Source organism: Zalophus californianus, chromosome 6 (genome assembly GCF_009762305.2).
Source record: "Zalophus californianus isolate mZalCal1 chromosome 6, mZalCal1.pri.v2, whole genome shotgun sequence".
Classification (NCBI taxonomy): Eukaryota; Metazoa; Chordata; class Mammalia; order Carnivora; family Otariidae; genus Zalophus; species Zalophus californianus.
The window spans coordinates 137,774,748-137,800,624 of NC_045600.1; the positions used below are offsets into that span (position 1 = coordinate 137,774,748).

The window sequence follows — 25,877 nt, forward strand, 5'->3', positions numbered from 1 at the left end:
TCCCTCTCTCGCTGTGTCTCTCTCTGTCAAATAAATAAATAAAATCTTAAAAAAAAAAAAAAAAAGACAGAAAGCAAAGTAAAGAAAGCAAACCAGAGAACTTAATATTTTCTCAAACTGAAAATGTGAGGGATCGTTTATGCATCTGGGAGGTGCTGTTTTGATTCTGTGACTAAGTCTGTCCTGAGCCCAAATTTGTTCTTACAGAGGACGTGGCAGGCGATGATAGAAACCAGGTTGTTGCACCCCCCCCCCCCCCCCCCCCCCGCCAGGCACAGTGAAATGGTACTGCCTGAGCAGAAGCTTCATTTCAAAAGGACAGTCTGGTAGCCATTTATTCCATATCTTCTCAAGAATTCCCAAGTTCTCCCCCTCTCTTGGGGTCTGTTTCCTCAACGACTGTGCTCCTTACCCAGCGTGGTTGCTCTGAGAACATTTTCAAAGCTCTGGGTGAAGCTAGGTAAGGAACACGCAAGGTGACTGAAAAGGTCTGAAACGTCTCCTAGATTTTTCCAGTTTGCCTCACCTTCTCTACACCCCTCACCTCACTTAGGAACCTCTGTCCTTGTGAGTTTCCACCTGCTATTGGCTTGTGATGCAGTAGAGCCACTAACATTGAACCTCAGTGATCTCTGAGAACCCCTCACAAAGAGAAGAGCAGAGCACACGGGAGGCCAAGTGCGAGGCAATGGGCAAAGTGGACTGGGCCGAGTTTTTGAGCAAGGTGTTGGCTGACATATTGAAGATCCTGTCAGACTTTTGCCTGGAGCTGCTAACAGCATGCTCGGGACAAGCACAAGAAAATAGTATTGTTCTAGAAAACTGAGATTGCAGCTGAGCATTTCATGATACATTGTTTTTAATATGGTGGTTATAGGAGGTGTTAGGTCCAGTTATCCAACAAAGGTTTACTGAGTGCCAGGGACTTGGATGGGGAACATAATGGGAGCAAGATAGAGAGAGTTTCCATGCAAACTAAAGTAAGTGTTCTGAGTCAAGAGTAATGATTTCTGATGGAAAGTAACTTCTCTCCTGGAAGGAGATACATGAACTGACATGAGAAGGATGACAAAGAGGCAGTGATGGTGCAGGTGCAGTCTAGTCCGATAGAATAGCATGTTCAAAGGCCCTGTGGTAGGAAGAGAATGTGGTATGTTTGAAGAACTAAAGAAGACAAGAGTGGCCCCCAAGAAGCAGGTGCCTTAGGTTGAGTTCCCTGGGGTAGCAGCCTCTGAGAGAGAGATCTGTGGGCAGAAAGTTTACTGGTGAGTGTGCTCAGGATCAACACCCAAGGAATGGGCAGAGGGCAGGATGAGCTACAAGGCAGTAGCAACAGAGGGCCTCATTTGCTTCCTTAGATTGTTCTGCAGCTGAGATGCTCTTAAGAGCCCTGAGGCTAAGAGGCCAAACCTTTCCATTCCCATATAGAAGATAGATCTTGTAGGTTACCCCCAGGGAGGGGATGTGACCAAGACTAGGGCAGACTTGGGGTCTGAAAGAAGTAATTCTCAGAGAAAAACTCAGGTTCGAGCTATACAGGCTTTTTGGGGAAAGGTTTACTTCTCTGTGCATACTGGATCAAGGCACCTCTCTGCAATCCTCAGACTGTCTTTGGTGATCTTGTAAAACTACCTTGAATGGTTATTGAATTCTCTACTGTAAATGCAGAAGAAGAACTATTTTTGAATGGATGAATCTGTACCTGGAGTGAAAATTAAATACAGTTTAATATGTATCAAGAGTTGGCAAATGGTGGCCCCCGGGCTAAATCTGACCTGCTCCCTGTGTCTTCAAGTCACTCCTTTCATAAAATCTTTCCTAATTCACCCCACTTCTTCTGTCTCCCACTGAGGTAAAAGTCATTCTTCCCTACTTGCGCTTTGTTAATCACATCATCATACTTGTTGTCACATTTTATTATGATCATGTATAAGTTTGCCTTGTTGGCAGGGTAGTGAGATATTGTAGATAGACACTCTGTCCATTCAGCTCTTGAACCTGAGCACTTAGCACAGTCCATTTCCCACAGAAGGCATAAGTTTGCTGCATGAATGAAAGAGATAAATGGAGTAAATATACTTGGTACGGGGGGAAGAACCTGAGGAGAGCTGTGAGAATACCATTTAACATTATTCAGAGTCTTTTATTATAACTTTGTTTTCTCAACATTATTCCTATCAGTAAGACATTGGTCAATGCAATTACTATCCATGTATCTTTGGGATTCAAATGCTCTTTCTCCCTCCTTATGTCTCCCTGCTTGTAGAGACCTGGATCTCAACTACGCCAGTCTCTCTTTACCCTAGTCCTGTCAATGCTTTTATTCACCTTGGATCTCTGCATGCTGGTTCCTGGTGACCATTGGCAATATCTTTACCTAGTGGCCTAGTTCCCAGCTGGAGTCTTAAATGACAGTCCTCCCTGAATAGCTTTCCATATTCTTGTCTTTGCATAGCCTGCTAGAAGTTTATCTTCATGCCATAGGACTCAAATGATACTGCTCACCCCTTCCATGGAATTGGCCAGGATCAGTAGTCACCCAGTGCTCTCTGGTTTTAACTACTCTGCTAGCCCTTGGGCCTGCTAGCTCTGCCTTGCTCTGATCTGCCGTCTTCCCTGACCTTCTAGAACTGGCACCAGAAGGCATTCTGTAATCAGAAATGAGAGAATGGAGAGGTCACGTTGCTAGGGGATGGCTACCTGGTACAACGTTTTTCCAGACACAAGTTCAGCCTGCCTGAAATCTTCTCCCTTCCTATTGCAGCTCTTTGCTTGAAAAAGGAGTCTTCTTCCTTCAAAGGCAGGTTCTCCCCAGGCCTGTGACAGCTGAAGTGAAGCCCCAACACTGGGTGCTGACCGTGCAGTTGACTAGAAAGTACCAGTGAACAGCACGATGGCGGACACCATAATTAACAGTGATGTGGCATTCTAGGCTCATCGCAAACATTTTGTACCACGCTGGATCAATGCAGAATATGCATCTCATAAAGATACTTCTTAGAAACCCAGGTGTCTTTAGCGATGAAATGAGCTAAAAATTTGTAAAGAAAATGCCCCCTGGTTTTTTAAAATGGCTCCAACGCAAGGGGAGCTGAAGGCTTAGTTGGCAAGGAAACATAGTGTCAGATAGCAAGGCTAACGGGTAGCCCCTCGATCTCAGCTATAAAGGACCCAACTGCAGGATTAATATTTTTCCTACAGTTGTCCAAGGACTCATCTAACAACACTGCCCTCCAATGTTGAACGCTGTGTTTATTCCTTCTCTAAGCAGCCAAACTTACTAATCTGGAATCAAGTCCCTGACCGGGTGACCCCTGGGAAGTGGCAAAAGCCAGAAGCCAGCCTGATGGCATGGTACCTGTTGGACTTGTCTTTGCATAGCCTGCTGGAAGTTTATCTTGTCTCTCCTTGAGAGAACGCTGGTTTGCAGGGAACGGCTGTTTCATTAAAGAGTCCTCAGAAGTGTCTGGATGGGTTTCAAATCCCCTCCTTTGCCTTTCTCCACGTGAGTGGGGTTCACCTGGTTGAAGCAAAGGATGAGAACATGAAACATCTTTAACTAATCCTGAGCTTTTTTGTTCCCTCCCCAATTTGGTTTCCGGTCATATTGGCCCACAGTTTTAGTTGTGGTGTTTCAGCTAAACAACAGCTGGGACTTGACAGTCAGCCAGCTGCAGCCTGCTAGAGCAAACACTTGAGCTCCTAAATGTATAAAAATGATAAAATGACTAGACATATAGGTTTCTAATTGCAGCCAGGATTCTGCAGCTGGGAAGTCACCAGAAGATTTATATTCTGTGTTGTAATCCAGCAATCATGCGCTCCACCCCAGCTGAAAAGCACTTCCCTTTCCCCCACCCCCAAGATTGCTGCCAAGACGCAAAGTCCATTTCCAGCCTGCAAATGATGTTCACTTCTTATTAAGGAGCTGACCCAGCTCTAGACTTGTAAATCCAGCCAAAGATTGAGCCAGGGAGATGGATCAGTTGAAGTTCAACGGGGACATGATGATAAGGTAATGTCAGAAGTAAGACTGTGATGTGGGCCTCAGGTGAGATATGCGGGGGTCACAAAGGCAGCCCCCCAGTCCAGCCGCCCACAACACCATCCACAAGGTGTAGAGCAGAGCCTCTTCTTTCCTCTCTGCAACCTTCCCACCCTCCTCTGCCCTCCCCTCCTTCCCTCCTCTCTTTTCCCGTTCCTCTTATCTCTAGATGCACACCCTCCTTCCTTCACATGACTGGACAACTCATCATCCTTCTCTGCTGGGCCTGTTCCAACAATGCGGAGATGTTCATCTTACTTGAACGTCTCTCCCAAGCATTGAGAGGGCTTTCTTCTTCCTTTGTAGCAGAAATTTCCGTGACATCAAATATTCATCCTTCCGTCTCTCTGTATATAGTTAATCTTCCAAGCATTTGTTCTTGATCTGGGGGGAAAGACATGACCAAACTTTTGTAGTAAGTTTTCTTCTGCTTGAAATTTGGCTTGCGAGACTGTCATTTCACAGTGGATTTAAAAAGCTGAGCTCTTTCTTTGTTCTCTCATTTCCTGGAGTACTGATCTTCAGCCTGTTGGACTAACTAGCCTTAATAGCAGAAGGACTGGCAGGGCAGGGGGAAGGGGATGTGTGACAAAGGAGATCAAGGAAGGACAATACCTCTGGGATAGTGGAAAGCATTATCTGGCTATGTCACTGGGCCTGTGGCACTACACTGCCCTGGTTTTTTGCTCTTTTGTGCTAGAACAAAAATCCTTAATGGAAAGGACTTTTTTTTTTTTTTTTTTTGTTCTTCAGGGTTGAGCCCAGAACCTGACATCTGACATACACTTAAAAATAATGCTTATCAATGAACAGTGAATGAATGAACTCTAGTCAAATCTGGTTGGATCTGTTTGTGCTGATGGTAATGCCCTACATTTGTAAGATTTTCCAAAATGTTTCCACATATATCATTTTACTTGATGTGACTATTAGTGAGTTGTCACTTTTTTCCTACACTTTCATGAATGAGCCAGAAAGCATAAAAATAAGCAAGTACTTTGAAGCAGAGAATTTAACCAGAAGGAACAATGGCATAGATGATCTAGATATATCACATACCTGGCCTGTTGTGGTTTAGATCAGAGTCAGCAAATCATAGCCTGTGAGCCAAATCTGGCCTGCAAGTCATTTTTATAAATAAAGTTTTATCAGAACACAGCTATGCTCATTCATTCCATAATGTCTGTGGCTGTTTTCTCACTACAGTGGCAGAGTTGCATAGTTGTGAGTGATGGTCAGGCCCACAAGGCCCAAGATATTTACTGTTTGGTCCTGGACGGAAAAGATGTGTTGACCTCTGGTCTAGATTTTACTAACAGCAGGTGCACGTGTCACGTTTAAGGATGTCAAGGAAAGGGGCGCCTGGGTGGCTCAGTTGGTTAAGCAACTGCCTTCGGCTCAGGTCATGATCCTGGAGTCCCGGGATTGAGTCCCACGTCGGGCTCCCTGCTCAGCAGGGAGTCTGCTTCTCCCTCTGACCCTCTTCCCTCTCGTGCTCTCTATCTCTCATTCTCTGTCTCTCAACTAGATAAATAAAATCTTTAAAAAAAAAAAAAGGATGTCAAGGAAGGTAGGGAAATCCTATCTGCCTTTGGAGCTCCTCTTGATTGTTGGGTGTGTTTTCTTTTTCTTTCTTTTCTTATTTTATAACAAAGATTTTATTTATTTATTTTTGTGGGAGAGAGAGAGAGAGAGAGAGAGAGAGCGTGCATGAGCTGGAGCTTGAGCAGTGGGGGGAGGGGGGTTGGGGCAGAGGGAGACGCAGACTCCCTGCTGAGCAAGGAGTCTGAGGCAGGAGTGGATCCCGGGACTCTGGGATCATGACCTGAGCCAAAGGCAGACGCTTAACCTACTGAGCCACCCAGGTGCCCTGGGTGGTATTTTTAGATCGATGATCTACATAATATACTTAAAGAAAGTTTAGGGAGTAAGCATGGGGAAAATAAACAAAAAAACAACAAAAACAAGGGCTTTTTACTACAGTTTGTTGTGGTATCTCAAAAGGCTCAGCGTGAGGCATTCCTAAGGGCCCATTGTTGCACAAGGCACCTGTGACATCGAGCAGCCTCCCTTCTTATCTCAGACTTTCTGTTATCTTTACACTTGAGAAGTCACTCCTGATGCAGTAATTAGGTCTGGGTGCTTTTCATCATCCGTGGAGTGGGTGCAGACTGCCTTTGCTCTGAGAACTTAATTTTTTTCCCCGAAGGATTCCTGAGTAGAGTGAACATATGGGATCTATCACACCTGTAGGCATTTTAGCAATTTCCTGTGATGAATCCATTTGTAACCCTCTGCTCGGTTATACCAACGGGTTCCTCTTCTTTTCTTTTATTATTATTTTTTTCTTGCAGCCTCTGAAAGATTTTGCCTTTCACAGGGCCAGGAAGTCATGAGATATCATGAGATATCTGGTTAGCTGCGGGGAACATTTTGCATTTGGATGACTTTGTAACTTGGATAATTTGGGGTGGATTTTTCTACGGCCAATCCTTTTTATTTATCTGCATGAGATCACCAGCGTTCAAGAAGTCCAATTCCAGGCTTTGCAGTTTGCCTCTTTATCTTGGTGACTGTCATTTAGCCTTACTGGTTTTATCAGTGGGGTATAGATAAGGAAACTGATTGCAAACTAGTTAAGTGACTTCAAGATTAGATTGAAATCCTGCAAGTAAAAAGAATATTGAAACATCCTGTTTCATGGAGGCATCTGCTGTGTTAAAATAGCATAGACTTTGGGATAAGAGGATCTGGGTTCAAGCCACATCTCCATCACTTACAAGCTCCAGGACTGTGGTGGAATTGCTCTGTAACTTCTCTGAGCCTCAGTTTCCTCTTCTGTGAGATGTGGATGATCACAGTGTCATCACCCTCACTGAAGTCAACTCCATTCTGTTCATTTTGACAGAATTCTCTTGAGCATATACTTTTTCTAGGCTCTTTGTCTGGCACTGTGGTTATATAAGAATATAATTTTTTTTCTCCTTCAGAGTTCACACTGTGCTGAGGAGTCGGAGACACAGAAAGATGGTTTCATTATGACTTGGTACAGATTCTGTGGAATATGATCCAGGTTGTGTAGGGATACAGGAGAAGGGTAGTTTGCTCAGTCTGAGTGTCCAGGGAAACTTCCTCTGAGACATGATACCTGAACAGTGATTGGATTAGAGTCATCAAGCTGAGAAGAGGAGTATTTGGGGAGGAAAGAGCTTGAGGGGAGGACACAGGTGTTTGGAGGACACATGGAAGACGACAGACTGGCAGAATGTGAGTGGCAAGGGAGCGTGAGAAACCCAGGGTGACTTGGACACGCCAAGGGACAATGGCATCATTCATAGAGCAGGATAATCTTTTGTCAGGGGGAGTCTCACGGCCCCTGGAGAAACAGAAAAGAGTGCGTTGAGCCCGCCCACCTTAATTGTGGAAGTTTTAAAGTCTCTTGATATCTCCAAGACTTTGTAAGGCTTAAGTTCTCATGATCTCCTGAGCGTATACACTTTTCTTCTGTAATGCTGTGGGTTTCTACACAATATTTATGCACATGCGAAACTGTTCACTTCACTTTTTGCTGCACATCACTCGGAGAAACATTCCTGAACATTGTAGACTCAATCCAAGGGCTTGTTGTTAGATGGTGTCCCTGGAGCCACAAACCACTCCCCAAACCTTCCCACTCTCAGGCAGAGTGGTTGCTCCTTATTCTCAGAACCTTTGGTGTTCACTGGCATCCCGGCTCTTGTGACCTTGAGACAGGAGGTGAGTGGGGGAAGCATCACCTTTTACTCTGTTTATGAAGTTTTTCCTTCGGAAGTTAGCTCAGGTTCTGGGATAGTACTCGTCTCTGGGACATCAAGTTTACTCTCTGGTTTTACTTCTCTGAGGAGATGCTTCTTAGAAGCAGTAGTTTTGTAGGTCATCTTGTCCTTTCCCTAATGTTCGTATGTAAAGAAAGGTGACTGTTGAGTAGTATCCTCTCCTCTTCACTGGCTGTTCCCATGTTGATTTTATAGGTTCTGCAGGATAATGTCTTCAGTTTTGGGCCGAGGAGCTCAGTTTGTCCTAGTGGGCTGTCCTAGAGAGGATGAGACTGTGGGTCTAATACTCAGGCTAGGTAGTCACACAATTAAAAAATCCCAGTCCCATTGCTACAGGCTGCGCCTTCATTCTGCTAGCTGGCCCAAAGGTCTATGCTATTGATCACAGAGTTAAAACAGGTATGAATGACCCTGAAAAATCTATCACCGCCCTGGGAATGTAAGCCTACTCTTACATCAGCACATTCATTGGCCATGAAAATCTTAATTTAGCTAGCACTAGGGTTTTTGCCTGATTTTTATGACTGGGATATAATAGGGCCAGGAGCCTTTGGCTTGTGACAAAAACTCATGAAAACTAGCTTACGTCAAAAAGAGAATCAATGCTCATTTATCAGAAACGTACAAGGGGATAATGGACTTCCTCTCCTGTCCGCCTTCCTCCCTTTAAACCTGCCCTCTCTTTCCTGGCTAGGTTTCCCAGATAATAGAAAAGATGATCACCAGAAGTTTCAACTATTCATAGCCTTTCAGTACACATGGCTTCTAGATAGGGTTCCTCTTCCTTGACAATTTTAGCAGCAGTCCCCGGGCGGGGGGGGGGGGGGCTTTGATTGGCACAGTTTGAGTCATGCGCATATCCAAGAGCCCTTGAGTGGGTGTGAAGGCATGTGGCACTCTGATTGGCCAGATCTGGGTCATGTGTTCAATCCTGGCCCTCAATATGAAATGAGCCCCTTCTGAAGCGTTGGGATTGAGGATAAAGAATACCGACGCACCCAACACATGCCGAGTTTATGCCTCCCATCCCAGTGAAGAGGTTACAGCCCTGGTAGAGCGGGGTCCAGTCCTCACACCTTACTTAGCTCTGTCAACTCTTAGGCAACTTAGAGGGATCTTAGTCAACTTAGTCAACTCTTGGGGATCCTGATCCCATACCCAAGTGGTTGATTGGGATCCAGTAGTGAGACTGTTTACAATTACTATAGTGCCATAACAACCTGAGGGTACACAACACTGCACGGTTGCTGCCATTGTATCTCACTGTCCTCGTATATATGGAAAGAAGGCAGTTCTAAATAAAAGTATTAGCACACATATATAGTCTTTTATACACATATATAGTCTTTATATATACTATATTTTATAAAAGTATATATACACATATATAGTCTTTTACTTGGGAGCACTGATCTTTGAAAAATAAATCTCAATAATTCCCACTTCATAACAGGTATACCAGGAGCCATTAGACTCATGTATTTGTTTTGTTCATAAAATAATTCACACATACTGTAATGCAGAGAATAATGTGAAGAATGCGCTTAAAACTAATGCTAATACTTGACAAATTGTAATGCTTTTACATATTTGCTTCTGGTTTATTTTTAAACAAAGAAATATTGAAGGTAAGGGTCGAAGCCTCCTTATATCCATTCAAAATCCAATTTCCATCCTTTCCTCTCCAAGATTACAAATACACTGAGCTGGTGTTTGTCACTCATATCTCTCTTATCTGTCCATCTCTCTATCTGCTTCTGCTTTTGCATTTTCTCTTTGCTTTTTTTGGTCAATTTTTCTATGCCTGTATATGACTAACTTACAGTGTTTTCATAGAAAATGTTAATTTAAGTTCTCCATTAATTAAAAGTAAGCACACATACACACCACCACCCCCCCAGAAAAACACCCTAAAATTAACAACAACAACAACAACAAAATCCTCATATGTAACTTTTTCCCAGGTTAATCTACCAGCTTTTGTGAGATGTTTGTTAAGAAAAAAGAAAAGAAACAAAAAACTCCCACTATGATTGTGATCTTGTCGATTTCTCCTTGTAATTATTTTTGCTTTTGTGTTTTGAAGTGATGTTGCTAGGGGTATACATAGTCATGGTTTTCTGAGAGTTTCTTAGTGCATTGTTCCTTTGAGGGTTATATTTTGTCTCCCTTTATTCTGATTAATGATTTTGCTGTGAATATTTTTTCCATGTAGTAGTAATTGTTAGAGGTTTGTTTATTACTCAGTTTTCTCTATCTTATTTTGTGTTTGCTGATCATCTCTCTTTTCCTATTTTATTATTTTTTATTCTTTTTTTGTGTGTATTCCATTCATCTTCTTTCTTTGGATTTACACCATGTTTTTCCTCTTTGATCCTTGATTTGAAGAAATTCATTTTATGATATTTATCATTTACAATATAAATTTGATAAGCATTATTTTCTTATGTTGCTACCTATTTTGTAATTGCCATGGATTGACTAAATTCTGTCTTTAGGCATCTGATGGTGGTAGAGGTGGTTATTATTATTAAAATAGTTGTTCTTATATACTTCTTTGAGGTAATGCTTGATTTCTAATTCGGTCCCATTGTGATCAGGGAACCTGGACTTTATGGGAATAGTTCTTTAATATTTATTGAATCTTCTTCATGCCATATATGGTACCTGACAAATTTTTATGAATGTTTAATATATGGTATAAAGATGGACATATTCTCTGTTGGGAGCAGAATTATTTAAGATCAAGCTTTTCGATTACAGTAGTTAAATTTTTATATTATTTTTTGTTTTATGTTTTTTTCTATTTGACTTATCAGTTTCTAAAGGAAGTTTATTAAAAAATCCCAATATTATTCGGCCTTGGAACTATTTCATCTTGTCTCATGTTTTTGTCTTTAATTTAATTTCCCCCCAATACTAGTACGGCTACGTCAGATAGAAATATATCTAATGAATCTTTTTTTCCCCCCAAAGATGTGTTTTCAACCTCTATCTGGTAATTTAAGTGTTCGTCTTCTAAATATTATGTAGCCGGTTTGTTTTTAGAAAATCCAATAAATAGTACCATCTTTTAAAAGATTACTTAATTTTATGTTTACTGTAAGTGCTGACCTATTTGGATTAATTTCTTTCATTGTATTTTGTGCTATTTATTTAACATAATTTTTTCTTTGCTTACTTTTTTTAACCCCACCATTTCTACCTCTGTTGGCTTATAGATTTTTAAAAATTCCTTTGTTTTTCCCTTCTGCCAGATTGGGAGTTACTAATTATTTTTTTATTATTTTTAAAAAATTTTCCTTAATGAAAAAAATATTGAAGTGTAATATACATATAGAAAATTGCACACAAAAAAAGTGAATTTGTCACAAACTGAACATTCATGTAACTCACATACAAGAAATAAAACATTGTCAGGGTTCCTGGGTGGATCAGTTGATGAAGCTTCGGACTCTTGATTTCAGCTCAGTTCATGATCTTGGGGTCCTGGGTGGAGCCTCAGGTGGGGTTGTGACCTCAGAGTGGAGTCTGCTTGAGATTCTCTCTCTCCCTCTGCCCCTCCCCCCCCAAAAATAAATAAATAAACTCTTAAAAAAAAGAAATAAAACATTGCCGATATTTCAGAAGCACAAAGCATTAGTGCATTTTAAAGATAAATCTTTAAAGTTAATTAAGTTCCACTCTCAGAAACTTCCTGCTCCTATGTTCAAACCTTCTGCCTCTGGGACACGTCCCATCCTTCCAGCCTGTGACTAGCAGCATAGAAAAAACAATTACCTATCATCTTCTAGCCCTGTACACACCGTGAGATGAACAAAAAAATTAAAATAAATTTTAACCATGAAGGAAGTCTTGCTTATCAGGATGGTCAGTGCAGCAACAGATCAGTGCCAAGTTCTGGGAGGTAATCAGTGATGCACATGGGATCGACTCCCCTGGAACCTACCTATAGTGACCTGCAGCTGGACCACATCTCCGTGTATTATGATGAAGATACAGGTGGCAGATATGTTCCTCAGGCTGCCTTGGTGGATCTAGAACCCGGGGCTATGGACTCTGTTCATTCAGGTCCTTTTGGCCTGATGTGAAGACCAGACAACCTGGGTAAGTCTGGGGCAGGCCATGGGCCGCTCTGTAGAGTGGCCAAGCTGGTTGCCTCGGTCCTGGATGTGCAGAAGGAGGCAGACAGCCCTGACTGCCTGCAGGGCTTCCAGTGGAGCCGCTTGCTGGGTGGGGGCACAGGCTCCAGAGCAGGCACTGTGTTCATCAGCACCACATCATGAACACCTTCAGGTGGTACCCTCACCCAGTGTCCCACACTGTGGCTGAGCCCTACGACCACTCTCTTGTTCATCAGATGGTAGAAAACACAGATGAGACCCACTGCATGGATAACTGGGCCCTTTAGGACTTTGGCTTCCACACCCTTAAACTGACCACACCCCACTGCAGGGACCTGAACCACCTGGTCTCAGCCACCATGTGCAGCATCACCACCTGCCTCCATTTCCTGGTCAGCTCAGCGCTGGCTTCCGCAAGCCAGCATTCAAGTTGGTGTCCTTCCTGCATCTCCACTTCTTTGTACCTGGCTTTGCCCCTCTGACCAGCCATGGAAGCCAGTGGTGTGGGGCCCTCACTGTGCCCAAACTCACCCGGCAGGTCTTTGATGCCAAGAACATGATGCCTGCCAGTTCATGGCCATGTTCCGGCACAAGGTCATCTGAGGGCATGGACCAGATGGAGTTCACTGAAGCTGAGAGCAGCAGGAATGACCTTGTACCAGCAGTACCAGGATGCCACCACAGAAGCAGAGGAGGCCTAAGGCAGAGCACCATCACCTCAGGCTTCTCAGCTCCCCGGCCTTCTTCCTCAACTGCCCCTTTCCTGTCCCTCAGAATTTGCATTTCCCTCCTCTATATTGTGTTGTTTTTGTTTTTGTTTCCCTTTTTTGGAGTGGAGGGTCCTAGGACAGTGCGTGGCACATAATAGGCACTCGATAAATATTTATTTTTGTTAAATGTCTCCTCTCTTCCACTCTGAGAAACCTAGATTTCTGCCCTTCTGGGTGACCCTGTATTTCCTTTTGGTGCCCCCTTCTTCCATCTGTCCATTTGATATTTCCATTGGTTTTTTTAAGATAATTCTCCAGGAAGCTGGGTCTTATTGGATCCCCTTTAGAACCATGCACTGCAAACCCAGTAGACGGCCACCATCCTAAGCCCATGTGGTAGCCCAGGGGAAAGGAAACCAAGCTACCTCATAGCAGGTAGTGGTACCTATAAGGAAGGGGTAGGGTTTTCCATTCTAGAGCAGTTTTGGGGATGGGAATCCAGGCTATTGAAGTCCTAATTTCCAGGTGTTTCCCTGTTCCTCTCTCAGCTTCAGGGGAGGTGTTAACAGTATTATCTCCATTTTTAGTCTCCTTCCAAGCTCTGTTCCAAGCTGTTTCCTTTGCAGGGGTCTGCCCCCACTCTGTCAAGTACCATCCTTCCCTCTCCTACTTTACCTCCTTCACATGTTGGGTTCCATCTTTTTCCCCTGGTCAGAGAAGGGGGGCCAAGAGGGAGAAGAGAAACTGGTCTTGTTCCCAAAACCCCCAGAAAGTCCCATCCCCCCCCTTTTCTTAACAAAAGCCCAGCCCTGCTGTGTATATATGGAAAGGTGTGTACTGCCACCTGAATATTGGAGTTATTCCTCCAGAGAGGGGACAAGGAGACCCTTCGTCTTTTGGCAATATCTTATCTCTTCCTTTTGCTATTCCCTTCCTCTCCCCACCCTTGGTTATGTCCAATCCTACCCTTCAAATATCTATTTTATGTTGAACTAGCTTTTTTTTTTCCATATTAAAATGATGACATTGCCCCAAGAGCCAAAAATACATGAGAATTGACAAATAAAATAAAATAAAATAAAGTTAATTAAGTTCCGTAAATTAGCTAAAGTTATACGGTAGCTCTGTACTTTCCCATATGAGATGAGGACTTGAACAAACCTAACTAGTCATTAAACACTGTTTCTCACCTTCTTTAATGTTGTTTTTAACTTTAATTTCACTTAATTAAAGCAAAGAAAGTCAATTATTTTATATTCTGCAGTTACCTAAATTTACCCAGTTGCGTCTCACTTCCTCTCTGTGTGCTGTTTTTGCTTCTTCCTAAAGTACATCCTGTAGTAGTTTTTTCAGTACTGATTTATGAGAAGGAAACTCTAAACTTCATTTCATGTCTGAAAATATCTTTTTTTTTAAATTTTTTATTGTTATGTTAATCACCATATATTACATCATTTGTTTTGGTGTACTGTTCCATGATTCATTGTTTGTTCATAACACCCAGTGCTCCATGCAGAATGTGCCCTCCTTAATACCCATCACCAGGCTAACCCATCGTCCCAGCCCCCTCCCCTCTAGAACCCTCAGTTTGTTTTTCAGAGTCCATCATCTCTCCTGGTTCGTCTCCCCCTCTGACTTACTCCCCTTCATTCTTCTCTCCAGCTATCTTCTTCTTTTTCTTTTTTCTTAAAATATATTGCGTTATTTGTTTCAGAAGTACAGATCTGTGATTCAACAGTCTTGCACAATTCACAGCGCTCACTGTAGCACATACCCTCCCCAATGTCTATCACCCAGCCACCCCATCCCTCCCACCCCCAACCACTCCAGTAACACTCAGTTTGTTCCTGAGATTAAGAATTCCTCATATCAGTGAGGTCATATGATACATGTCTTTCTCTGATTGACTTATTTCACTAAGCATAACACCCTCCAGTTCCATCCACGTCATTGCAAATGGCAAGATCTCATTCCTTTTGATGGCTGCATAATATTCCATTGTGTATATATACCACACCTTCTTTATCCATTCATCTGTCGATGGACATCTTGGCTCTTTCCACAGTTTGGCTATTGTGGACATTGCTGCTATAAACATCGGGATGCACGTACCCCTTCAGGTCCCTACATTTGTATCTTTGGGGTAAATACCCAGTAGTGCAATTGCTGGATCGAATGGTAGCTCTAATTTCAACTGTTTGAGGAACCTCCATACTGTTTTCCAGAGGGGTTGCACCAGCTTGCATTCCCACCAACAGTGTAGGAGGGTTCCCCTTTCTCCACATCCCCGCCAACATCTGTCGTTCCCTGACATGTTAATTTTAGCCATTCTGACGGGTGTGAGGTGGTATCTCATTGAGGTTCTGATTTGGATTTCCCTGATGCCGAGCGATGTTGAGCACTTTTTCATGTGCCTGTTGGCCATTTGGATGTCTTCTCTGGAAAAATGTCTGTTCATGTCTTCTGCCCATTTCTTGATTGGATTATTTGTTCTTTGGGTGTTGAGTTGGATAAGTTCTTTATAGATTTTGGATACTAGCCCTTTATCTGATATGTCATTTGCAAATATTTTCTCCCATTCTGTCGGCTGTCTTTTGGTTTTGTGGACTGTTTCTTTTGCTGTGCAAAAGCTTTTTATCTTGATGAAATCCCAATACTTCATTTTTGTCCTGGCTTCCCGTGCCTTTGGTGATGTTTCTAGGAAGAAGTTGCTGCGGCTGAGGTCGAAGAGGTTGCTACCTGTGTTCTCCTTTAGGATTTTGATGGACTCCTGTCTCACGTTTAGGTCTTTCAACCATTTGGAGTCTATTTTTGTGTGTGGTATAAGGAAATGGTCCAGTTTCATTCTTCTGCATGTGGCTGTCCAATTTTCCCAACACCATTTGTTGAAGAGACTGTCTTTTTTCCATTGGACATTCATTCCTGTTTTGTCGAAGATGAGTTGACCATAGAGTTGAGGGTCCATTTCTGGGTTCTCAATTCTGTTCCATTGATCTATGTGTCTGTTTTTATGCCAGTACCATACTGTCTTGATGATGACAGCTTTGTAATAGAGCTGGAAGTCCGGAATTGTGATGCCGCCAGCTTTGCTTTTCTTTTTCAATATTCCTCTGGCTATTCGGGGTCTCTTCTGGTTCCATACAAATTTTAGGATTATTTGTTCCATTTCTTTGAAGAAAGTGCATGGTATTTTGATGGGGATTGCATTGAATGTGTAGATTGCTCTAGGTAGCATTGACATCTTCACAATGTTGGTTCTCCCAATCCATGAGCATGGAACATTTTTCCATTTCTTTGTGTCTTCTTCAATTTCTTTCATGAGTATTTTATAGTTTTCTGAGTACAGATCCTTTGCCTCTTTGGTTAAATTTATTCCTAGGTATATTATGGTTTTGGGTGTAATTGTGAATGGGATCGACTCCTTGATTTGTCTCTCTTCTGTCTTGTTGTTGGTGTATAGGACTGCCACTGATTTCTGTGCATTGATTTTATAGCCTGCTACTTGACTGAATTCCTGTATGAGTTCTAGCAGTTTTGGGGTGGAGTCTTTTGGGTTTTCCACATACAGTATCATATCATCTGCAAAGAGTGAGAGTTTGACTTCCTCTTTGCTGATTTGGATGCCTTTGATTTCTTTTTGTTGTCTGATTGCTGTGGCTAGGACTTCTAATACTATGTTGAATAGCAGTGGTGAGAGTGGACATCCCTGCCGCGTTCCTGACCTTAGGGGAAAAGCTCTCAGCTTTTCCCCATTGAGAATGATATTCGCTGTAGGTTTTTCATAGATGGCTTTTATGATATTGAGGTATGTACCCTCTATCCCTATACTCTGAAGAGTTTTGATCAAGAAAGAATGCTGTACTTTGTCAAATGCTTTTTCTGCATCTATTGAGAGGATCATATGATTCTTGTTCTTTCTTTTGTTAATGTATTGTATCACGTTGTTTGATTTGCGGATGTTGAACCAGCCTTGCAGCCCAGGGATAAATCCCACTTGGTCGTGGTGAATAATCCTTTTAATGTACTGTTGGATCCAATTGGCTAGTATTTTGGTGAGAATTTTTGCATCCATGTTCATCAAGGATATTGGTCTGTAATTCTCCTTTTTGATGGGGTCTTTGTCTGGTTTTGGGATCAAGGTAATGCTGGCCTCATAAAATGAATTTGGAAGTTTTCCTTCCATTTCTATTTTTTGGAACAGTTTCAGGAGAATGGGTATTAATTCTTCTTTAAGTGTCTGATAGAATTCCCCTAGGAAGCCATCTGGCCCTGGGCTTTTGTTTCTTGGGAGATTTTTGATGACTGCTTCAATTTCCTTCGTGGTTATAGGTCTGTTCAGGTTTTCTATTTCTTCTTGGTTCAATTTTGGTAGTTGATACATCTCTAGGAATGCACCCATTTCTTCCAAATTATCTAATTTGCTGGCATAGAGTTGCTCATAATATGTTCTTATAATTGTTTGTATTTCTTTGGTGTTGGTTGTGATCTCTCCTCTTTCATTCATGATTTTGTTGATTTGGGTCATTTCTCTTTTCTTTTTGATCAGTCTGGCCAGGGGTTTATCAATCTTGTTAATTCTTTCAAAGAACCAGCTCCTAGTTTCGTTGATCTGTTCTACTGTTCTTTTGGTTTCTAGTTCATTGATTTCTGCTCTGATCTTTATGATTTCTCTTCCCCTGCTGGGTTTAGGCTTTATTTGCTGTTCTTTCTCCAGCTCCTTTAGGTGTAGGGTTAGGTTGTGTATTTGAGACCTTTCTTGTTTCTTGAGAAAGGCTTGTATTGCTATATACTTTCCTCTCAGGACTGCCTTTGCTGTATCCCAAAGATTTTGAACCGTTGTGTTTTCATTTTCATTGGTTTCCATGAATTTTTTTAATTCTTCTTTAATTTCTTGGTTGACCCATTCATTCTTTAGTAGGATGCTCTTTAGCCTCCATGTTTCTGAGTTCTTTCTGACTTTCCTCTTGTGATTGAGTTCTAGTTTCAAAGCATTGTGGTCTGAAGATTTGCAGGGAATGATCCCAATCTTTTGGTACCGGTTGAGACCTGATTTGTGACCTAGGATGTGATCGATTCTGGAGAATGTTCCATGGGCACTAGAGAAGAATGTGTATTCCATTCCTTTGGGATGGAATGTTCTGAATATGTCTGTGAAGTCCATTTGGTCCAGTGTGACAGTTAAAGTCTTTATTTCCTTGTTGATCTTTTGCTTAGATGATCTGTCCATTTCAGTCAGGGGGGTGTTAAAGTCCCCCACTATTATTGTATTGTTGTCAATGTGTTTCTTTGCTTTTGTTATTAATCGCCTTATATAATTGGCTGCTCCCATGTTCAGGGCATAGATATTTACAATTGTTAGATCTTCTTGTTGGATAGACCCTTTAAGTAGGATATAGTGTCCTTCCTCATCTCTTATTACAGTCTTTGTTTTAAAATCTAGTTTGTCTGATATAAGGATTGCCACCCCAGCTTTCTTTTGGTGTCCATTAGCATGGTAAATGGTTTTCCACCCCCTCACTTTCAATCTGGGGGTGTCTTTGGGTCTAAAATGAGTCTCTTGCAGACAGCATATGGATGGGTCTTGTTTTTTAATCCAGTCTGATAGCCTGTGTCTTTTGATTGGGGCATTTAGCCCATTTACATTCAGGGTAACTATTGAAAGGTAGGAATTTAGTGCCATTGTATTGCCTGTAAGGTGACTGTTACTGTACGTTGTCTGTGTTCCTTTCTGATCTTTGCTGCTTTTAGGCTCTTTCTTTGCTTAGAGGACCCCTTTCAATATTTCTTGGAGGGCTGGTTTCGTGTTTGCAAGTTCCTTTAGTTTTGTTTGTCCTGGAAGCTTTTTATCTCTCCTTCTATTTTCAATGACAGCCTAGCTGGATATAGTATTCTTGGCTGCATATTTTTCTCGTTTAGTGCTCTGAAGATATCTTGCCTGTCCTTTCTGGCCTGCCAGGTCTCTGTGGATAGGTCTGTTGCCAATCTAATATTTTTACCATTGTAGGTTACATATCTCTTTTCCCGAGCTGCTTTCAGGATTTTCTCTTTGTCTCTGAGACTCATAAGTTTTACTATTAGATGTCAGGGTGTTGACCTATTATTATTGATTTTGAGAGGGGTTCTCTGTGCCTCCTGGATTTTGATGCCTGTTTCCTTCCTCACATTAGGGAAGTTCTCTGCTATTATTTGCTCCAATATACCTTCTGCCCCTCTCTCTCTTTCTTCTTCTTCTGGGTTCCCAATTATTCTAATGTTGTTTCGTCTTATCATATCACTTATCTCTCGAATTCTGCCCTCATGATCCTGTAGTTGTTTCTCCCTCTTTTTCTCAGCCTCTTTATTTTCCATCATTTGGTCTTCTATATCGCTGATTCTCTCTTCTGCCTCATTTATCCTAGCAGTTAGTGCCCCCATTTTTAATTGCACCTCATTAATAGCCTTTTTGATTTCGACTTGGTTAGATTTTAGTTCTTTTATTTCTCCAGAAAGGGTTTCTCTAATAACTTCCACGCTTTTTTCAAGCCCAGCTAGTATCTTTAAAGTCATGATTCTGAACTCTAGGTCCGACATCGTACTAATGTCCGTTGAGTAGGTCCCTGGCAGACGGTACTACCTCTTGTTCTTTTTGCTGAGGTGATTTTTTTCGTGTTGTCATTTTGTCCGGAGGAGAATAGATGAATGAGAGAACAAAATGCTAACAGGTTTACAACGTCCCCAGCAAATATACTGTATACAAATCAGAAAAGACCTGAAACCAGGGCAAAAGAAAGGGAAAGAAAGAAAAAAGAAAGAGGAAAAAAAAAAAGATAAAAAGAAAAACAGAACAATACAAAAAAAGCAGAATGTAATCAAATATGATCAGGCTAGTGCATAGATCAGGGCCACACACTAGATTTTGGGCGTATTTTGGTCTGTTAGAAAAAAGTGCCTCCTAAAATTTTAAAGGAAGAAAGACATATATGTACAAAATAAGGGTTGATACAATGAAGGGATAAAAGATGACTGTAAAGATGAAAATTATAAAAGATTTTATAAAAGGACTTGATAAGATAAGAAGTTGTTTGAAAAAAGAAAGAAGATTAAAAAAAAAAGGGAGAGAATGTGATCAGGCAGGGGACTAGAACAGAGCCATACACTAGTGATTTAGGGTATATTTTGATCTGTTAGAAGAAATTGTATCTCAAAATTTTAAAGAGAGAACAACTTATATATATATGCCAAAAATAAGGGTAACTACTATGAAGGGATAAAATATGACTCTAAAAATGAAAAATAAAAAATGTTTTTTTTTTTAAAAGAGATTGATAAGATGTTGGTTGAAAAAGGGAAAAAGGAAAAAAACAGTTAACAAAAATTAACTTTGATGAACTAATGAATCATGGTAAAAAAAAGCTATGAATTCTATGTGCAGTATTCCCCTATCGCTGGAGTTCTCCCGTTTCCTTGATGGGTAAACTCGGTCTTGGCTTGCTGGCTGTTCGTGCTGATCTTCTGGGGGAGGGGCCTGTTGCTGTGGTTTCCAAATGTCTTTGCCGGAGGCTGAATTGCCCCGCCCTTGTCGGTCCGGGCTAAGCAAGCTGCTCGGGTTTGATCTCAGGAGCTTTTGTTTCCTGCAACTCTCCGTACAGCCTTGGAGGACCAGGACAAAAATGGTGGCCTCCCAATCTACACCCGGAGGAGCCGAGAACTCAGGGCCCCGCTCCTCAGTGCGCCCACAGAGAAAAGTGGTCACTCCCTTGTCCCCGGTCTCCGGCCGCTCTCCGTGCTCACCCGGCCTGTGACCGAGCATTGCTATCTCTGGCACCCGATCCCGTGTGGAGTCTCCAACCCCAGCAGATCCCTGCAGTGCGTTTCCGCGCCGCTCCTCCCCGGGAAGGAAGGGGAGTCTTCCTGGATCTGCCACCTGTTGGGTCCCTGCTGGAGGAGCAGTGGCCCGACTGGGCCGCGGATCACAGTTTATGGCAACCCCGAGCTGAGAGCCCACGCCTCGGCTCCGTCTCTGCAGCCGGCTTCCCCGCTCTGATACCTGGGAGCTCTGGTGCACTTAGGCTCCCCCGGTCTTTCTGTGACCCCAAGGGTCCTGAGACCACACTGCTCCGGGAGGATTCCACCCCCCGCTTAGCCACTGCAGCGACGTCCCTCCGCGGAGCCGACTTCTAACAGTTCTGATTTTGTGCTCCGCGGCTCTAGCACTTGCCAGAAGTGGCCGGCGGAGGCCCCTCCCCCGCCATCTATCCTCCCGAATATCGCCTCGGATTCACTTCTCCGCACGTCCTACCTTCCAGAAAGTGGTCGCTTCTCTGTTCAGAGAGCTGTTGCTATTCTCCTCTTTGATCTCCTGTTGAGTTTGTAGGTGTTCAGAATGGTTTGATCCCTATTCAGCTGAATTCCTGAGACCAGACGAAATCTAGGTCTCCTACTCCTCTGCCATCTTGCTCCGCCCCCCCTGAAAATATCTTTATTTCATCTCACATGAATGACTTTTCATGCTGACATAAAATTCCAATTTGACAGTTAAGAATTGTCAAACTGGACAGTAAATACTCGGAATTTTTTTTCTTCATTGTCTTCGGGTATTTATCATTAATAATGTTAAACCCACACACAATATAATTGACATTTATTTGAAAGAAATTTGTCTTTTCTATTGATAGTTTTTAAGAACGTTTCTTTCAATTTTCACTGTAGGGTGTCCTCCTATTTTCAGTATGGCGTCTCCCCCTTCTCCCATCTGTGCTTGATGACCCCACTTGTGGGTTCTGTATGGTTCTGCCACTGGAGAATAAATCTTCAGTCTTCTGACATGGAAGGGAAAGAAAGGTTGCTTAGTCATATAACATGGGGAATGGGATCTGAGGGTCTGATTTCTTTTCATACAGACTTTCAACCAATACTGTATTTGGAAATTTTCTGTATGTCTCATAGTCAGAGACACCATTTGCATCCATTTTATGATCTCTTTCTCTTGTAAATTGGCTTGCTTCCTTTTGATGTATAAATTTGAGGGATCTCTGATCTGCTAATTCACATAGCACTAGACCATCTGCTTTCAGTCTCTCAATATTTAGATATTTCTTGTCTGTTGTCATGTCTTCTATTTTCTGTGTGTTTGGAGATTTATGAATATTATTAAAATCCTTTACAGTAATTTTGGAGGGGGGTTCCTGGAGATATAATGGATGAGTGCATATATTCAGTCTTCAGTGTTTAAATAAAAATCCTTTCCATTAAGATTTTACAGACATTGGAAATTCTATTAACAGAAGATAGAGTCCTTCATTTCATAATTAGAAATATCCCAGGGAGACATAGCACATTAACTTATAATTATAAATGGCTGTTATGCTTCCCTCTTTATAATTGACCCCCGATTCAGAATTAATTGCTTCCATATCCCTGTTATATCTCCTTCACATATTTACAGTTTTTGGTTGGCAGACCTCAATAACTAGACTGTGAACTAGTTGGGATTATGTTCAAGGCACTTTTGCACTTGAGTATCTTTGGTCGTGATCACAGTGCTTGGTGCAGAGGACGCTTCATAAATGCTTCTTCAATAAAATGGAATAATTTAGAATCGAATTAGCACAAAAACTTTCAGCTATGACAAGAGTGTTTCTCACCCATTGGCAAGAAATTTCAACCAGATGTTCACTGTGTTCCCAGATTTTTCTCCCAGATTTGCCACACAATTTGATTGATCACTGGGTTTGGCAACTGACATTATAAGGAGATTAAAACCTCAAATAATGCTAAATTAACAATATTCCTTTATGTTTGTATAATTCTTTTATTGTCTAAAGATGTTTATGTAGTCATATGTTTTTTTAATCCTCCTATATCCCTGCAATATCAGAGAGTTACAAGGTGTACTTTATTTTGTTTTTGTGTATTCTTTCGAAGAATACAAGGTAGTGGTGGGGATAATTATCATCAATTTGGGAAAATTAAAGAGTATTTCCTTCTTTAATGTGATTTTCTGTAAAACTATGAGAAGCCAAGGGTAAAGAGACCTCTGTTTATTCTTTTTATACGTACAAAATAAAGTTCCTATTTAGTACAAGTGGCTAGACACAATTTTAAGTATCCCTGATATTCTTGCCTACACAACAGCTGACATCCAACAAAGGTCAGCAAGAGGATTAATGACCATTTCTGCCTAGAGTTTAAAGAGTTGCTATTGTTAATTCTGAATATTGTCTATTCTATCCCTAAAGAAACAGGAGGCCTGGGGATTGTGGCTGGGCTGTGGTTCCAGGAGAGAGGAGTGGTATGGGTTTGGCAAAGGTGAGGGTCTGTGCCTAGACACTTTGAACAAAGTGAAATGGAGCCATGAAGCTCTGATTACACAAGGGAATGTTTGCAAAATCAAGGGAAAGATCCAGAGCAAGACAGCCTGGTAAAAGCTTTAGAGGGTGCTAATTCAGACTAAAAGGAAGGAATGCACATTGAATAAGTTTATTTATTGTGGAATAAACAAAGAATGCAACCTCTGACCTCCACTAATTGGTATTTACAGTTTAGTTCTCTCAACTAGGTTATAGAATGAAGTGTGTGTGGGCGCCTGGGTGGCTCAGTCGTTAAGCGTTTGCCTTCGGCTCAGGTCATGATCCCAGCATCCTGGGATCCAGCCCCTCATTGGGCTCCCTGCTCGGCAGGAAGCCTGCTTCTCCCTCTCCCACTCCCGCTGCTTGTGTTCCTGCTCTCGCGCGCTCTCTCTCTCTGTCAAATAAATAAATAAAATCTTAAAAAAAAAAAAAGAAAGTGTGTGTGTGCGTGTGTCTGTGCAAACTTTGTGCCCAATGAGGGGCTAGAACTCATGACCCCAAGACAAAGAGTTGCATGCTCCAGGTGCCCCATGGAATGAGGTTTTGAGCTTCAATTTAGATAGTACGAAGCTGTGCATTTTTAAATGCTTTAAAGGGAGCTAAAGTGGTAAATAAATCATTCTGCCATCTTAAACTGTCCACAAGGTGTTCAGTGAAAGTAGTGATCTGGTTAGCAGCCAGGAGACCCAAGTTTCAAATCTGCAATTGAATATAAAACATTCAGTTGTTATGTAAATGGTGGGGAATAGGGGAATACTCCTTCATCTTCAGAAAGATCAAATTAATTAACATCATATCATAGCATCAGGGATATCGTCTGCTAATACCTGGCAGCTTTTCAGGTGTGATTCCCTTGGTTATCTAAAGAGCTTGTCAGTCTCCTCTCTGAGCTATTTTTATGTTAGCTGTGAGAAAGCCGAGTAACCTCAGTGTCTGTGGCCATTGCTGACCTGTCAGACAAAATGGGCAACTGGTACTACTGTTTTCTTCTCCTGAATAAAAGACAGAGAGACATCCCTCATATAGGTAGGACTTCAGAGCTTTATGGTGACAGCTGATGGGAATGCCTTTCATGCCTGTAGGTTTGTGGAGGGAGGCTTTGTCTCTCTCAAGGCTTGCTGATGATCATTACCTTGCGGAGAACTTACCAACATCTTATGCTTGACCTCAAAATGAAAGTTGGAGATTCACACGGTGGGCAAGAAAGCTGAGGACAGGGGCGCTGGGAGGCTCAGTTGGTTAAGTGTCTGCGCTTGGCACAGGGCTCAAGGAGTGTGCTTCTCCTCCTTCTGCCACCTCCCCCCTGCTCATGCTCTGTCTCTGTTTCTCTCTCTCTCTCTCTCTCAAATAAATATATAAGATCTTAAAAAAAAAAGTTGAGGACAATTCAAAATACCTGATATAATTTAAGCAAGACCCTTAATAAACAAGTAGAATCAAGATACTCAAAATTAATGTAGTTCCTAACGTAAGTATATTTAGTATGTTAGATGTATTTTAATGTATCATTGCTGTGATTTGGTATATGTGAAAAATTTTGGAAAGCAAGCTGTGTAGCTTCAGATTTTCTAACATTATTCATAAGGCTCTTCTACATTTCATTTCCAGATAGATGATTAATAAATAGGGAACTTGAGCTATAAACAAAAAAAGAAATCTGAAGACAGGTTATTCCAAGTTTCAGTGTGTAAATAGGTAGACATATGCTGATAGAGTAAAACCTCAGTAATTAGGGGGCTAGTTGATGGAGTCTGTGCAATATGTAATGCTATTTTTCACAATTTTGGTAATTGCATTTACAAAATTGGGGTATAATTCACATACCATGAAATTCAGCCATTTCAAGTGTGTAATTAAGTGGTTTTTAATGTGTTCACAAAGTGGGGGTGCCTCAGTCCATTGAGCATCTAACGTCAGCTCAGGTCATGATCTTGGGGTCCCGGGATTGAGCCCTTTTCAGGGCTCAGCGGGGAGTCTGCTTCTCCTTCTCCCTCTGCCCCTCCCCTTGCCCCTGCTCTCTCTCTCTCTCTCTCTCTTTCTCTCTCGATCAAATAAATAATCTTTTTAAAAATATATATTCACGAATGGTAAAACCATCAACAATCTCTTATTTCAGTACATTTTCATTACCCCAGTTGAAATGGTATACCCATTAGTAGTCATTCCCAATTCTCTCATCCTCACAGTCCCTGGAAATCACTAATATATTCCGTCTCTATGAATTTGCCTATTCTGGACATTTCATAAAAATAGTGTCATATCATATGTCATTCTTTATATCTGGCTTCTTTCACTTAGCATAGGGTTTTCAAAGTTCATCCAAGTTGCATGTTTGACTTAATAATGATTTAATAATATTCCATTGAATGGACATACCACCTTTGTTTATCTGTTCATCAGTTGATAGACATTTGGCTTGTTTCTACTTTTTTGGTTGCTGTGAGTAATGCTGCTATGAACATCCATGTATAAGATTTTATGTGAACATATGTTTTTCAGTTCTCTTGGGTCTCTAAGAGTGGCTCCTGGGTCATATGGGTCCTCTATCCTTGGCATTTTAAGAAACTGCGAAACTACTCCAAAATAGCTGAACCATTTTGTATTCCACTAGAATGTATAAGAGTTTCAATTTATCCACATTCTCTAACATATTCTGTTTTATTTTAACCATTCTAGTGGGTGTGAAATGGTATCTTATTGTGGTTTTGATTTGCATTTACCTAATGATGTTGAATATCTTTTCATGTGCTTATTGGTCATTTGTATATCTTTTTTTGGAGAAATGTCTATTCAAATAATTTGCCCAGTTTTTAATTGGGTTGTCTTATCAGATATATGATTTGTAAATATATTCT

At 41.6% G+C, this 25,877-nt stretch overlaps 1 protein-coding gene and 1 pseudogene across 1 annotated transcript in view; both read left to right on the top strand.

Moving 5' to 3' along the window:
- Nucleotides 1-25,877, top strand: part of AGBL1 (ATP/GTP binding protein like 1) — a 724,399-nt gene that overhangs the window by 335,873 nt on the left and 362,649 nt on the right. The gene's annotated exons all lie outside the window — the stretch shown is intronic.
- LOC113908665 lies at nucleotides 689-14,035 on the top strand (annotated as a pseudogene).